Here is a 17,357-nt window from a genome sequence, read left to right as displayed (position 1 = left end):
TCGCTGTGTTATCTCCTAAAAAATCGAGAAATTTAAGATTAGGGCAACGGTCTTGCCGGAGACCAAACCGGTCTCAAAGTACGTATGGCCATGCTTGGATAGGCAAGAAACTAGCTTCCTTCTCAAGCTAAACAAATATGGACTGAGAGCACTTACGGCTGTCATCACAGATCAATGCGCTCTTGCAAAAATGCTCAGATAGTTGCACTACCAACATGCTGTCAGGATGCGAAGGAAAATGAATTAATTCATAACTTGCTCTGCCGATGTCAGGACTGCAAATAACACGTCTCAGATTTTTGCGCACTTGGTTTTTGGACAACCTGGCAGAATTTGCGAGTGTGGATTTTTCACTCCTACTTAAGTTCATTAGAGAAAGCGAGTGGTTCATTGAAGACCAGCAGGAAGTAATCTGGTTAGACGAATATGGGGCCACCATGTACTCACTGAGGGCACTCACAATAGACAAAATGTCTATGTTCGGAAGTGTGGGGAACTCCCACGTACGCCTGCTTAAGCTTACCTCACCTAACCTTTATTATTATTGTTATCTTTATAAATAAGGGTGTTGAGTGGCAACATTTTCGGTATGGTTTCGCATCGTATCGAAATTCACTTACACAGCAAATGGTTTGATATCGACTCTAAAAGATAACGAGTAGTTAGTACAGAGGCATCTTTTGCCCTCTTTTTCTATATTTTTCCTCTTTGTATTTATTTATAATCTCCAGATCTTTCACAACGCTCTCACCTTCCGCCTTTCGCAACATCCCGACCAACCATCTTAACAAACTTTAGTTGCCTCAAAAATTATTTTAGCTTAATATAGTCGTATGGCGGCCACCGTGGTGTGATGGTAGCGCGCTCCGCCTACCAAACCGTATGCCCTGGGTTCGCACCCCGAACAAAGCAACATCAAACATTTTAGAAATAAGGTTTTTAAATTAGAAGAAATTTTTTCTAAGCGGGGTCGCCCCTCGGCAGTGTTAGGCAAGGGCTTCGGGTGTATTTCTTCCATGAAAAGCTCTCAGTGAAAACTCATCTGCCTTGCAGATGCCGTTCGGAGTCGGCATAAAACATGTAGGTCCCCGTCCGGCCAATTTGTAGGAAAAATCAAGAGGAGCACGACGCAAATTGGAAGAGAAGCTCGGCCTTAGATCTCTTCGGAGGTTATCGCGCCTTACATTTTTTTTTTTATATAGTCTGAAGTCGAGCAAACTTCTGGTATCACTTTCGACACTGAAGTTGCAGTGTCGTTCGACCCCACTACCCATGGTCGACAATGCCGCAATTACAATTGGTTGTCTGTGCCCAAAATTCGTACCTCTTGTCTGGCCGAATTCTTATTCAATGCGAAGGCTGACTTGTCAAACCGACTTGTCAAAAAACAGTTGGCCGCGATCTGAGTTCACAGAAAAAGCTAACGCGAACTGGGTCCTGAAACCAGCATGTAGGGTGTCCAGGCCCAAGCTGGGCGAAAAGAGATCGTAATGGGTCATAATTCTGAATCGGCTCTCTATTGGCCCATTAGTTTTTAGAAAGTCACCCTCTTATGGGCTCCCATGGGGCTCATATGGGCCTTCCAACAAGTGAATTCTGTCGTAGCTGCAGACACGAGGAAGATATAGAGAGCGTAGAGCATTATCTATGCCAAAGAAACTTCTTTGGGTTCATTGCGGAACTATAATCCGCAAATATAAACAAAATTCTACGCTACATTAGGCAAACGCACTGGTTTAGCTGTATGGGTGGTATGAACCACATTCTACAGAAAGGTGTTATCACAACGGGCCATAATGGCTAATGTGTGTCCCCTCTTGGGCAGCAGAGGCAGCCACTTTAACCTAACCTATCTCATGAATCAGAGAAATTCAGAAACGTGTCGTGTGCAATTATTGGAATTTTTCTCTAATATGTTTGGTAATTGATACGAAGAAAAATTAATAAACAATTTTTATATTGATATTAGAGAAAAATTGCAAAGTTTACGGCGATGGTTACTAGGACTTGTTTCTGAATTTCATTTCTTCACTAGTTAGCTTTTCGGGAGCTAAGTATTGAACTCGAAATGTTCAACATTCATACTTTGTACCATCGCTTTGCAATTGGTCTCTAAGTATTGCCTTTTTGTTGCTATTCCTTTATTTAACATTTAGGTACATACTAATTCTATGTGTTTTTTAACCCTAATTGTGTGGAATAATTTTAGGCGCGCTTCTCAGCTCCCGAAAAGCTAGCTGAAATTCAGAAATATGAGCACGTCTCGCTAATTAAATACAGATGATACAAAAAAAAAAAGTATAGCAATAATGTTTCTATAAATTAATATTAATAAATGAAGGTCGTCATCTATAAAATCCAATAGTATAATTTTTCTTAAAAAAAGCAAAAAGTTTAAAGCAACAAAACCTCTTCAATCAACGTAACCTCTCGTAAGGACACATGCATGCACATATATGAAAAAATTTTAAAAAAATATTGCCTTTGATCACTCTGCCATGTACATATGTATATCCTGCGCATTTTTGTTAAGGACTAATACGAAAAATTAATTGGAATGTTTGCAAAGAGTGTCGTTTTTACTTTAACACAAATTAATTAATTACTTTTATCAGAAAAGACAAATTAAGGTAGGTGGGTAGGTACTTGAAATTGTAGTTTACAGAATTCTTCTACATATGTAATTCCAAAGGACATGTGTATATACATAGGTAGGTAGGTACATATAACTGTATATCAAATGTATTAAATTTTCGGCTTTCACTTTTATTTGCCATAACTTAGAAATGATGAATACATACTCGTTTCTTCACTTCAGTGAGTACTTCCATAAAATTTCAGCGAGTCCATAAAATTTCACCAAATATTCCTTATATTCTTTTGCTTTGAGCTAACCCATAAGCACACACATACATCCACGCCAAGTAATTTTGTACAACTTGTCTTGGTTACTGCGTATTTTCATTAAACATTTCATACTCATACACTTGCAGTACAAATTGAAATACACCAAAAAAATAAAAACAACACCAACACAAACACTTGTACATAAAATTGTATTCGTAGTATGACACCTTATTTCTCCGTCCACATACACCGTTAACCGTTAACCATCAAGCATTGTACCGTTATCCCGCACAAGAGGCAAGCAACGTTACAGTCGCGTTTCTTCTCTTCGTTAGCAAACCGTCCAAAAGCAAAAATTTTAGCAATTTATTTTATATATACTTTTTTTTTTTGGATATTAATCGTCAGTGTATTTACTTCTAATCACAATCCGCTCTAATTATAATAGTTCAAGTCGATGTTGTGGCGCACGGACAACTGATAGCTCGTTATCCTTTTGGCAAGGACTCCACCAACAAGTTGCAAAAATCCTGCTTTTAACGTTCGAAAAGCTTTATCAACGCAAAGTTGGCATTGAAATTACATTTCGACGCCATGGAATAAAGTCACACACACACACAAACTTTCTTTGTGTTTGTATTAGTGTGTGTGTTAAGTGTGAGTTTGGAGTAATTTGGGGGTTGGAGCTTTTTCGCAACTTGTTGCCATTTTCGAAGTAGACGCATGAAGCAATTTACGAAACAGCTGTTGAATTACTCGTGCAAGTTAGTTTATTCGAGAGAGTTTGTTCGACAGTGACGTTTGCAGTAAGAGGGGACAGGTAGGGACGTTGTTGTTGTTGTTATAAATAGTGCACGGAACGTCATGATATTTGATTTTCCAAATTGTTTGGTATTATTCTATTTGCTTGTAAAATATTTTTAACGTCACTCTTTTATACCAAATATTAAAAAAAATTTTACGTATACTCACCGGTACCCGTATTTTCAGGTAGTACGATACGTGTGTGTGTCTTTTTAATAAAATAACAACATCTTTTTTTTCTTTAGCTGATGAGTTCTTCGCTGTAGCTGTGCAGTTTTAGATAACAACGCTTAACAAGCCTTTACATTCAATCACTCAACAAAAAAGAACTGGAACGCGTGAGTACGAAGTACTTGTGAATTTCGACGTGTAGGTCTATAAAACTGGTGTAGAGCTCTCCCAGTGAAAGAAGCCAAATCACAAAAGAGGTAACTTTACCAGAAACAAATATTATCGGACTTTTTGAGAACGACTGTGTCGGCTCTTTATCTTTCACAGCCGACACCGACAAGATGTTGTTTTGTTATCTGCTTTCGATCGAATTATAAACGCCGATTCACCGGCTGCTGTGTTTTATATATAATGTAACTTAGCTAGCGAAGTCTTCGGGCTCTTAAAAGTTATACTATGTTCATCTCAGCTTAAGGCTTGAAGGGATTCATTTAATTTTCTTGCTTATAAGCCGCTGACATCTGACTTACTGGCAATCATTTAATGGCAGGGTGATTCTCCGTTGGAGCTCTGACACTGTTTGCATTGTTAGCGCTCGTTCTGTGACACGATTTCCACGGCCAAAACGTGCCGATTCTCTCTTCGATGACAGCAAATACTTTGTATTTCCCTCGTTCTGTGAATTTTTTTTATTTTTTGCTTCTTTATTTAGGTGAGAAAAGAAAAAATATACGGTCCGTTTGTTAAGAGCTATCTATATATATAAAAATCAAATTCTGTGTGTGTTCGCTTTGGGAAAGGTATTTCCCATTAAATCATCACCAAATTTGGCTATAGGTTCCTTCGATCACCACGAAGGTTTTAGGCTAAAAATAATTTCGATATAAAAAAGGGGCATGGCACCTCCCATACAAATGGAATCTTTGGTATTGCATAACTCTGAAGGTATACATGCCAGAACATTGAAATTCAGTTAGGAGTTATATGAGGTCAATCCCTAACACCACCAGAAAAATGTGGAATTGTAAAAAAGGGGGCGTGGCACCTCCCATACAAATGTAATATATCATACTGCATATCTCTGGATGTAGTAATGGTAAGATAATGAAAATGGGTAAGGAGCTACATATATGCCGTTAAGTCCTAACACCTCAAGTAAAATGTGGAATTGCGGAAAAAGGGGCGTGGCACCTTCCCTAAAAATGGGATTTTAACACCTAAAGTTTGACTGCATTGTTGAGTTTGGCTGTTATTCCTTTTGGACGTTTAGTAATCTGCCGCCGTTATTAGCTTCAGTCTATCTACATCTATATATATAAAAATCAAATTCTGTGTGTGTGTGTGTGTGTGTGTTCGCTATGGAAACGTATTTCCCATACTTCAATCATCACCAAATTTTGGGTATAGGTTCCTTCGATCACAACGAAAGTTTTAGGCTAAAAATAATTTCTATATAAAAAAGGGGCGTGGCACCTCCCATACAAATGGAATCTTTGGTACTGCATAAATCTGAAGGTGTACATGCCAGAACATTGAAATTCAGTAAGAAGTTATATAAGGTCAATCCCTAACACCACCAGAAAAATGTGGAAATGGGAAAAAGGGGGCGTGGCACCTCCAATAAAAATGGAATATATCATACTGCATATCTCTGGATGTAGTAATGATAAGAAAATGAAAATTGGTAAGGAGCTACATATGTGCCGTTAAGTCCTAACACCTCCAGTAAAATGTGGAATTGGGAAAAAAGGGGCGTGGCACCTTCCCTACAAATGGGATTTTAACACCTAAAGTTTGACTGCATTTTTGAGTTTGGCTGTTACTCCTTTTGGACGTTTAGTAATCTGCCACCGTTAAATAATTTTATTAGCTTCAGTCTATCTACATCTTTTATAAAAATCAAATTCTGTGTGTGTTCCCTACGGAAACGTATTTCCCACACTTCATTCATCACCAAATTTTGGCTATAGCTTCCTTCGATCAAAACGGAGGTATTTCATATTTCACAATTAAGAATTTTAAATAAATTTTTGTTTTTGGCTATGCAAACGAGCAATCTTTGATCATGTTAACAAAATCAATGATCACATTAAAAAACAAGTTCCAGTTGAAGTGACGAAATATAAATAGTTCGACACAGTTGCAGATGAATATCAAATTGTGAATTATCCAATTGAATTTCTAAACTCTTTAGAACCATCTGGAATGCCTGTGCATAGATAAACTTTGAAAAGTAGCTCACCAATCATGCTTCTTCGGAATTTGGACACACCAAAATTGTGCAATGGAACCAGACTTTGCGTTAAGAAATTATTGCCGAATGTAATCGAAGCAACAATCATTAGCAGTAAAAGCAAAGGTGAAGATGTGCTCATACCATGGATCCCATTGATTCCTACAGATTTGCCATTCAATTTTAAGCGGTTGCAGTTTCCTGTGCGCCTTACTTTTGCAATTACAATCAACAACGCACAAGGACAATCGCTTACTGTTGCAGGATTAAATTTAGAGGCCGTGCTTTTCCCACGGCCAGCTCTGTTTTATACGAAAATTTCACCAAATATGCGTACAAAATTCAATTCAATTTACAGAACAATAAACTAAATTATCAACAAACAAAACAAAATTTATCATCATTCCATCTCGAGCGTTACAACGTACGCCGGGTAAAGCTAGTTATATATAAATATCATCAGCGTATGCTAGCAAATATACGCCTATATAGTTCACTGTATCGATCCGGTTTTGATATGCTACTAGAAGCATACGAGGCCTCGTTTAATTTGGCATGATTCGAAAGGTCCTTCTGAGCCGATGGTGTTGCTCCACGTCATTTCACAAATCTATATAAGAATTGCGTTGATTTGGGTTGTAAGCTGGGCTTGGGAACCTCTGTGTAAAAACTATTTGCAACAAAAAAGTAGTTTCCTGGCGAACGTTCGTTTTTTTTTTGTGTTAGCCTACCAAACAAGGACTCTATATCGTGGGATAGATCCCATTATTGCTAAAGGACTCTTTTAGAAATAGATGGTGACAGGCATCAGGAGCCTTCCAGCACTCTTTTGCATAGATATCTATCTGCGACTGACGTGAATTAAGTTTCCCTATTCCTCTGACGTGGTAGTCCACCATAAACCATTACGATAGCTTATATTTTCTCGTCTAATTTGGCAAACGTACTGAACGCATTCCTGTTTTAAGTTCCAAGCTGAACGTTTTTATTTATTGTATTTTTTTTTATAATTCAAAAAGTCAATTCATTTTAAACGGTATTTATTTACATGGCTCAAATTTACCCTGAAAAATTTATATCTATAAAAAACAACAACAATATATTCCATATTATATTTTTTTTCGACAAAAGCTTTTTCTTATTTTAGTGTACATTAAAGTTCATCAATCTTTCAAAAAAGAGAAAAATTCAGCGGTTAAATAAAAAGATATTTCATGTCAAGCATGCCGATATGCATTTTATAGTTAGGCTTTCCAAAGCTTATACGCGGCTTTTAAAAGTCCCGAATGAAGTTCTCTTAGAACAGTGAGGGCGATTATTAATGCCTGAGTAATCCATCAGAGCAAAATAAACTAGAAATATAAGATATGGAAACAACTTCATTCACGCGGACGCTAAAAAATTATGACTTAAATACTGAGATGGTTGTCTCCCAGACACCTACCTTAAAACTGACGTGGTTGACTCATAGACACTTTTCCGCTCAAAACAACGCATGTGCTTTCTTCAATCGCTTTCAACACACTAACTTACGCATGACTATGCAATATGAAAGTAAAGAGAGAGCGTGAGGAAAAGTGAGAAAATAACGGCGCAAAATCTATTTTTTTGCTTATTGGTGTCTGTCAGACTACCACGTCAGTCGCAGAGGGATATTGTACAATTTTTGGGTGTAAAAGCGCGGGTCGGAACCTGTAGATCGCATAAGATAAAAACTATTTTCACTTGAAATGATTTCATGTACTTGAAAAAGTTTCACCTGATTTGAAAAAAGTTCTTTTAATTGAGTTTCGTTTCATTAAAAAAAAATTTGTTTGATTGGAAAAGATCATTGATTTAAAAAGTTTAATTTGATTTGAGAAAAGTTTCATTTTATTTGAAAAAGTTTAATTTGATTTGGAAAAAGTTCCATTTGATTTGAAAAAAAATTTCATTTGATCTGACTTGAAGAAAGTTTCATTTGATTTGAATAATCTTCCATTTAATTTGAGAAAAGTTTCATTTGATTTGAAAAGTTTGATTTGATAAATTTTTGTTTGATTTGAAAAGGATCATTGATTTAAAAAGTTTAATTTAATTTGAGAAAAGTTTCATTTTATTTGAGAAAAGTTTAATTTGATTTGACTTGAAACAAGTTTCATTTGATTTGAAGAATCTTCCATTTGATTTGAAAAAAGTTTGTTTTGATTTGGAAAAAGTTTGATTCGATTTAAATTTTTTTGATTTGAAAAAGATCATTGATTTAAAAAGTTTAATTTGATTTGAGAAAAGTTTCATTTTATTCGAAAAAAGTTTAATTTGATTTAGAAAAAGCTTCATTTGATTTGAAAGAAATTTCATTTGATTCGAGAAAAGTTTCATTTTATTTGAAAAAAATTTAATTTGATTTGGAAAAAGTTCCATTTGATTTGAAAACAATTTCATTTGATTTGACTTGAAGAAAGTTTCATTTGATTTGAATAATCTTCCATTTAATTTGAGAAAAGTTCATTTGATTTGATGAAATTTTTTTTGATTTGAAAATGATTATTGATTTAAAAAGTTTAATTTAATTTGAGAAAAGTTTAATTTTATTTGAGAAAAGTTTAATTTGATTTGAATTGAAACAAGTTTCATTTGATTTGAATAATCTTCCATTTAATTTGAGAAAAGTTTGATTTGATTTGGAAAAAGTTTGATTCGATCTAAATTTTTTTGATTTGAAAAGATCATTGATTTAAAAAGTTTAATTTGATTTGAGAAAAGTTTCATTTTATTTGAAAAAAGTTTAATTTGATTTAGAAAAAGCTTCATTTGATTTGAAAGAAATTTCATTTGTTCGAGAAAAGTTTCATTTGATTTGAAAAATCTTCCATTTGATTTGAGAAAAGTTTCATTTGATTTGAAAAAGTTTAATTTGATTTGGAAAAAGTTTCATTTGATTTGGAAAAAGTTTAATTTGATTTGAATAATCTTCCATTCGAATTGAAAAAAGTTTCATTTGATTTGAAAAATCTTCCGTTTGCTTTAAAAAAAATTATATGAAATGTAAAAGGTTCATTTCATTTGAGAAAATTTAATTTTGATTTGAAAAATAATTTTATTTTATTTGAGTTTTGACTTGAAAAAAGTTTCAATTATTTGAAAAAAGCTACTTTTGATTTGAAAACAAATTTCATGGATTTGAAAAAATTGTATTTATTTGAGAAAAGTTTTATTTGATTTGAAAAGAGTTTGATTTGATTTAAAAATAAGGTTTGTTTGGTTTAGAAACAAAAAATTATTTGAAATGTAAAAGGTTCATTTGATTTGAGAAAAGTTACTTTTGATTTGAAAAATAATTTCATTTTATTTGAAAAAAGTTTTGTTTGACTTGAAAAAATTTCATTTATTTGAAAAAAGCTACTTTGGATTTGAAAACAAGTTTCATGGATTTGAAAAAGTTTTATTTATTTGAAAAAAGTTGATTTGGGATAAGTTTCATTTGATTTGAATAATCTTCCATTTGATTTGAAAAAAGTTTGATTTGATTAAATTTTTTTATTTGAAAAAGATCATTGATGATCATTGAATTAAACTTTTAAATTTGGTTTCAGAAAAGCTTAATTTTATTTGAAAAAAGTTTAATTTGATTTGGAAAAAGTTTCATTTGATTTGAAAAAAATTTCATTTGATTTGAATTAAGAAAAGTTTTATTTGATTTGAGAAAAATTACGTTTAATTAGAAAAAAAGTTTCATTTTATTTGAAAAAAGTTTTGCTTGATTTGAAAGAAGTTTCATTTGATTTGAGAACATTTTTATTTGACTAGAAAAAATTTCATTTGAATTGAAAAAAGTTTCATTTGATTTGAAAAAAGTTTGATTTTATTTGAAAACAGTTTTGTTTTTTTTTGATAAAGTTTCACTTGGTTTGAAGAAAGATTTATTTGAATTGAAAAAATCTGATTTGATTTGAAACAAGTTTCATTTGATGTGAAAAAGTTTAACTTGGTTTAGTGACCAGCGCACATAGGTAGATTTTAGATATTTGGGCGGCCATAATAGAATTTCTGAAAGTTGCCACAATTACAAAAAAAAAAAGCGCTCCCACAGCTTAAGTATAGACAGGGGAACAATGATTCTACCCCTTCCCATCCATCGCATACCTGGCGATAGCTGTCAAATAATCGGAATTTAGCTATTTCTGAAACGCGTGTTATAGTTTTTTTAACATATGTGAAATCGCATGTTTGAACGTGAATATTTTAAGTTTTAAGACAATTGAATTGAGTAATTGTGATGGATTCTGATATTTCAGGTAAATACTAACATTATTAATGGTGTTTGTGATTTTTAAAAGTTATAAATTGATAAAGAACCTATTTTATTTAGGATGTTAATAAATTTTTTTTTTCGATTTTAGGTGTTAAAAACCAGTTTTTGTTTCAAAGTCCGTCCAAGTGAAAATTGGTTTTGAACATGGTACTTGGCACAATTAGCTTGCCAACTGCATTAAATTTAGCTGCAGATACTTGCAGATAGGGGGTTTTATACACCCTTGTTGCTGTACAACAAGAAAAATAGCCTCACTGCGCAGGTATTTTTTTAGTGTTACACAATGTAATATCAATTTTTTTAATATAACCGATTAATTACACAAATTATTATAATTTTTCATTTATTAAACAGTTTTCAGAAGATATAGGCAATAAAATATTTTTGGCCGCCTAAAACTTGAAAATCTACCTATGTGCAGCGTCCATAGCGGAGGTGAGACTACTCCGCCCTGCGGTGTTACCCTGTTCATTGTCTTCATGGCCTCATATTTACAATACCAATTCCAGCAAAATCAATGTACTCCGGCAAATCAAATCAAATCTTTTCAAAGGTCAATTAGTAGTAAATTAACGTTTATGTATCTATGTATGTATGTAGGTAATATAAACAATGTGTGTATGTACTTATACACATACACATACATTTATATGAGTTTATGTGTAAAACATTGTTGTGCAAAAGTAATTAATAAATATTACAATACATTCTTCCATGTTATTTCCTTGGCTCATACATTCTCACTACAAACAACTGCATACGTCCATACATTGATAGCTGCATACATATCTATAGGCAAAAACAAATGCATATAAATGTATGTATAGAAATGTCCTTGAACTTTAATTGAACTATATGTTTTTGGCATTCAACATGTAGAAAAATAGATATAACAAATCAATTGTTATAAACGTACACCTCTCTCACAATATCTGTGTGCTCTATTTGCAATACATGCATACATTCATACATATATGCATATTAGGGTGGCCCTTATTTTCCAAAGTGTTCCTTTTCTCGGTCCCAGAATATGCGAATAGCCTAAAAACTAGAATATACAAAGTTTTAGGTCAATCAAAAAATGGTTAGAGGTGGCGCAAAGAACTTGAAATCCTGAAAAATTACGAATTTTACAATTTCTTAAATTTGGTCAACCATATTTTATTTGTTATGGGCGACACGTAATTTATCGTGTTATTAGTAAGTTCTAGAGATATTTGTCTATCAAATAATTCGAAAACAACAAAAATTGGTCAAATAATAATAATGTTATAAAATAAATTATGCCTTAAACACGGTGTCATTACTTCAAGAATGTGCATATAATGAGTATGCGTAAACGAGTTTTTTGCATTTTTTTTAAATATAACCTTTTTTGAAAATACATTTTTAAAACATATACATACATATATCTTGTGAAACTTTAGCTGGCACGTATATAATATGATATTATTTCCTAGGATCTAATTAATGACGATTTATTATGTGATTCAAATTGTTTTTGTAATCAGTTACAACTTGTAATAAATATTGTTTTCCTTGTTCATCATTTGTAAGTATTCTACTATATTCTTCCAAAAGTTTTACTCCACGTTCTGCTGTGTCGTTAACTACTTTTATATTTATAACAGTATCCTTAGATTTAATACGTTTCTGTATCGCCCGGTATAGGGGATCTACCTCCAGAAATTGAGATGATATCCCAAACCGACCAAAAAATCAATTGTATTTCCTGTTACAAAATCGTGTAGTTCTTTTTCTATGAATTTATTGATTTCACTGGGCCTTAAGTGTAACCTCTTTAAATTTTATGTTTCCTTGTCGCAGTTGTCTATGCTTTTCGTTTTTTCCATAGTCTTTTTATTCATGGTACAAGAGATGTCATCATCGAACAATGCCAATGCAATACATTCTTCAGACAGGTACCATAGGTGGTTACAAAACTTTTTTATTGTAATGATAGATTTTTTTTATTAACATTTCTGTATTTATAAATTTCTTTAATAAAAGATAAGTCTTGAAGAGGTGCTCTATGAGGATTGGTAGAGTTAAACCAAAGCTTAACATAGAATTGTATAATAAAAGCGCATATACTTGCTATCGAATTTTCTTCATACTCAGTTAGTTTAAGCTTTTCACGAAATAAATAGATTTTTCAGCAATACATTGCCTTAGACATCCACCGAGCATGATAAGTGGGTCCTGGTACACAAAACTTTATGCCATCACTTCTCTTATACATATAGACGTTAATTCCAATAATTCCCTATAGTCATCTCTTACTATTTTCTTTTTCAACTCTTCCTTAGAGAAATTTAGAATAGTATCTTTGCTATCGCTTAAAAGTAATTTCAATTCGTTATTTTGTAGCAAATCTTTAAAACTATTTTTTCGATGTTTTTTCAATTTTCTTGAAATCGCCGAAATAACTGGACGTCCTTACTAGTATTTACTGGAAAATAACATTCGAAAACCCCTCTCAGCAAAACTTCAAAAATATGATGACGACAAGGTAGATACAAAAGTTCTCGCTCAAGTTTATTTTCTAATAACGATGCAGCTCCTTTTATAACGCCTGTGTTAACCGATGTCGTATCAAAACAACAGGCCACAATATTATCCTTCAGATCCCATTCAAATAACAGTTCATGCCACATATCAGCTATTTCCGATCCTGTTGCAGCATATACTATTGAAGCTTCTATTAACTGTTCGCCATTCCTGTAAGTAACAACAACTGGAAGTCGTTCCACCTTTTCACGACCTGTCATTTCTGGAAGTAGTTTTCCATCCCAATGCAAAGTGCCGCAATTTATCTATTTAATAAAACTTACTATTAAAAATTTGTTCATTCAAGAGCAGTATAGTTTTAATAAGAAAACGTCGAAAGTAATATATATTTTGCCCTGTAACTCTGTTATTGATCGACCGATTTTGAAGATTGTGGCCATTTTAGAAAAGTAAGAAAATATAGACCTAATTACGGTATGGAGAAGCAGTAAATTTTCTTAGGGTTTAGAAATATGGAAGTCTGAAACACGAAATTGTAAAAATTCGTCATTTTTCAAGATTTCAAGCCCTTTGCGCCACCTCTAAATCTTTTTTGTTTGGCCTTAAACTTTGTATATATTCGTTTTTGAGCTATACGCATATTTTTAGGGGGTGAGATCAAGAATCCAAACACTTTTTTTCCCCTCCATACAACGAAGGGCCACCCTAATGTATATATATGTACATATCCAGGTGTTTTTTTGTACTCCTTTTCATGGCAATGCCATTCGACGAGACTTCGAAAAAGCTCCAAAGCATTTGCGTAGGCGTATTGGAAAACAAGCTTTTGTGCGTATTTTGATGTTAATGCATATCAATGACTTTCAATTTGTTACGGCAACTTATGCTTACATACATACAAAGATATATATATGCACTTACACATTGAAAGTTATTTGGAAATGTCGTTTTGTAGAAATTAGAAGTTTTCTCAACATTTGCATATATGTACATAATAGAAAGAAAACTTTAACTTGCGAGAGTGTGAACGAAAAAGAGCGCGCGTCGAGCCGAATCCTGAATGTCTTTCCGAAAAATATATTGATTTAAGGCATTGAAATCATGGCTGTGAAGTTTTACGTTAACATCAGTACAAATATACGACTAGTCTAGCATGAGTCTATCACTAGTGCTAAATGAAGATCTTATACAACTTTTCTTGAGAATGTTTTGCTAAATGTAATGAACTGCAGTGACGAACTCCAGCGAGCTAGTTGTGAGTTAGTTGATCTTGGGATTTTTGAGCTTTAACAAATTTTTTTGATTACTTTCTTGACATTTCGGTCGGTTTCATATTTGTCAGCGAATTCCATTACGAAGACCTCAGAGGGTTATCTGTGATAGCAATCCCGAATATTATTAATTTTATCAACAACTCTGGCTGGTGGTAATACGTTGGACGTTCAATTCCGTAGGTTTTTAGACGAGATACATGGCATCAAAACGGCTTTAAATAGCTACTTTGGCGACCAGGGTCGCAGCCATTTCACGTACCTACCTACCATTACGAAATTGGGGAGTCTTTTAATAGATTTCTGAGTACCATCTAGTAGAGCTAGAGTCCTGAAGTATCCTTACGCTTAGGTCAGGGATTCGTGCAAATGCCACAATAGGAAAAAAATCCGGTAGCTGGCGCAAAAGTCGGTATAATTAGAAAACAAAAACGATAACTTTGTGAGATACGTCCCATTATGCTACAATCTTAATACCTCAGTTGAAAACCCGGTGGTCCCGATGTATTTAATAAGGAAAAAATGTGATGAGTGGCGCCCGAGGCAAGATACTTAGAAATCTTGCACCAAATTAGATAATCTTGCCACCATGTTTAAATTAAATTCCTGTTGAGCTAGATACTTGCAAACGTTCACTTATTCTAGGGCTGCGTGACAATGAAACAAAAGAAGAGCAAATGTCCGCTAGGTGGCTCATGGATCGAGATAATTTGACAATTTATACGAAATTTTAATTTAACTTTTGGGCAAGCTAGATATTTGAAATTTTTAATGCATTTAAGAAGTTAAAGAGAGTGCAATCTCAATCACTTTAAGTTCCGCTAGGAGGCGCATGGATCGATGTATTTATAAATGATACGGATGGGAGAGAGATATCTTGCTATACATTTTTAAGGTAGCCTTCAACTGAGTTACTACGCGGGGAAAAGGCGTCCTTCAAGTGGTTCACGGGTCCATGTTAGGTTAGGTTGAACTGGCAGTCCGTGAGGACCTCACATAGACTGAATGAGTACATATTGTGCGAATATTAGCATCACTTTGCTCTTAGTAAATAAGCACAACAACAAAAACAGCAAGCAACTACACTTATGTACATGTACACATTAAAACAAGAAGCCACACTTATGTACAAGGGAACGGAGAATATTCCATGCACATAACCAGTAGCTTCAAGCAGAGAGATAATTTCACATACATATATGTAGCCGGCAGCTAAGAGCAGAAGTCGTTACTCACACATGCACACTCATATGACTAGAAGAAAAACATATACTGCAGATATACATGCACCATATATATATTATTTCTAATTGCTGTTGTTATGTACGGGTTCCTTTTTCGCTCTTATTTCGAATCCAAATCTATAAATAAATTTTTTGTTGTAAAGATGGGGATTCGGGCTATTAGCGAGTTTTGGGTAATTTTGGTGGTAGTGCTTTTGTTTAGCTATATTTTATTAAAATAATTTGTGAAAAATAGGCGATTGTGAGCACAGAAAGAAATCTATTTGTACTATGGCACTATTGTGAATATTTGCACTGCATTACCGGCAGTTGCTAACATACGCCAGATGGCAGCGCATACTGTAAGTTTTAATTGATTGATAGAACAGCTGATTTCTATTGATGTATATGGGGTATTCCATCCCATTTCGACCGATTTTGAACCCGACCCCTTTAGAATTGGCTGAAAGTTTTCTTCTTTTTCTAGCTTACGAAAGACGTTTTTCAGAATTTTTTCATCCAACTCAAAAAAAGTTATGAATTTTAAAAAAAACACCGTTTTTGTTTTCAAAATGCTATAACTTTTTCAAAAATTTACATATACATAAATACATATGATCAAAAATTTACCGTTTGGGATCTTTTTTTTTTAAATTTGTTTTTAAATGTACTTTTCGGAAAAAATACAAAAAAATGTTTATTTTTTTTTTTAATTTTTCAGTTTTTCGAGATTTTTCGAATTTTTTTTTTTCTCATAAAAAACTTCAATCAATTCTGCAGTCATCCCCACTAATCCCGGAGTGGGCCGATTTTTTCTTATATATATTTTTTTTATCTAATTGAAAAAGAAAAGAATACTTAAAAATCATTTTCTTACATTTTTTTGTTATATAAATAAAATTGATAAAAAAAAATGTTTATTTTTGAAAATTTTTTTTTTTCAATTACATAAAAAAAATATATAAAAAAAATCGGCCCACTCCGGGATTAGTGGGGATGATTGCGGAATTGATTGAAGTTTTTTATGAGAAAAAAAAAAATTCGAAAAATCTCGAAAAACTGAAAAATTAAAAAAAAAAAATAAACATTTTTTTGTATTTTTTCCGAAAAGTACATTTAAAAACAAATTTAAAAAAAAAAGATCCCAAACGGTAAATTTTTGATCATATGTATTTATGTATATGTAAATTTTTGAAAAAGTTATAGCATTTTGAAAACAAAAACGGTGTTTTTTTTAAAATTCATAACTTTTTTTGAGTTGGATGAAAAAATTCTGAAAAACGTCTTTCGTAAGCTAGAAAAAGAAGAAAAACTTTCAGCCAATTCTAAAGCGGTCGGGTTCAAAATTGGTCGAAATGGGATGGAATACCCCATATATATGAAAAAAGTTTAATTTGAATTGAAAAAAGTTTTATTTGATTTAAAAAAGTTTCACTTAATATGAAAATGCTATACCACTTCCAGCTTCGGGAACTAATTCTAAATAGTACTAATACTTCCTACTACCACGTCAAAGATCCAGGAATCTATGCATATCCCAAAGAGCACGACCTATCAGAGAGGTAATTGTTGGAAGGCACTTAACCAATAGTTGCAGGGATCATGAGCAGCTGGATTAAAATTAGTATCCCATTGGTATTTTTGGAGAATATCAGAAGTACGTTCCCGATATGATCGGACTAGTAGCATGACGGTTCCAGTCACCAGTAACCTATACCGGAACTATGTCCGGCTAGGCTTGGTTTGTTACGACCGTTAGAATGGCGAAATTTTGAATCTATTCCAACGTTAGAGAAACTGTCACCTGCATAATATGATCAAATGCACCATAAATTCGCAAATAACGGACGTCAATATAGGGCTTAGGAGACTGATAACTTATCTTGCTATTTTATTTATTTAGAGTTTGCGGACTGGCGAATTGATGATGTGAAAATTAAAAACAAACACACAAACATAGTTATAAATATACATCCAAATCTGCAAACAATTCAGCTTATTTA

The 17,357-nt window shown here is 33.2% G+C and overlaps 1 protein-coding gene and 1 long non-coding RNA gene across 7 annotated transcripts in view; one reads left to right on the top strand and one right to left on the bottom strand.

Moving 5' to 3' along the window:
• The window catches only part of Sytbeta (Synaptotagmin beta), a 381,108-nt gene that overhangs the window by 112,274 nt on the left and 251,477 nt on the right, over positions 1-17,357 (bottom strand). Inside the window, exon 1 of one of the 6 annotated variants that reach the window (XM_067790876.1) lies at positions 2,802-2,973. The exons of the other annotated variants lie outside the window; for them this stretch is intronic. The gene's annotated coding sequence lies outside the window, so the exon portion shown is untranslated. Of the gene's footprint in view, positions 1-2,801; positions 2,974-17,357 lie in introns of those variants that run through there. 6 annotated transcript variants of the gene reach the window in all.
• LOC137253621 (uncharacterized) lies at positions 3,692-6,186 on the top strand. Its single transcript, XR_010953845.1, has 3 exons — positions 3,692-3,837; positions 3,897-4,079; positions 6,017-6,186. It is a non-coding gene; the product is annotated as an uncharacterized lncRNA (long non-coding RNA).

Source organism: Eurosta solidaginis, chromosome 5 (assembly GCF_040869045.1).
Source record: "Eurosta solidaginis isolate ZX-2024a chromosome 5, ASM4086904v1, whole genome shotgun sequence".
Lineage (NCBI taxonomy): Eukaryota > Metazoa > Arthropoda > Insecta > Diptera > Tephritidae > Eurosta > Eurosta solidaginis.
Note: the sequence above shows the minus strand (reverse complement) of the source record. Positions and strands in the feature narration are given on the sequence as shown.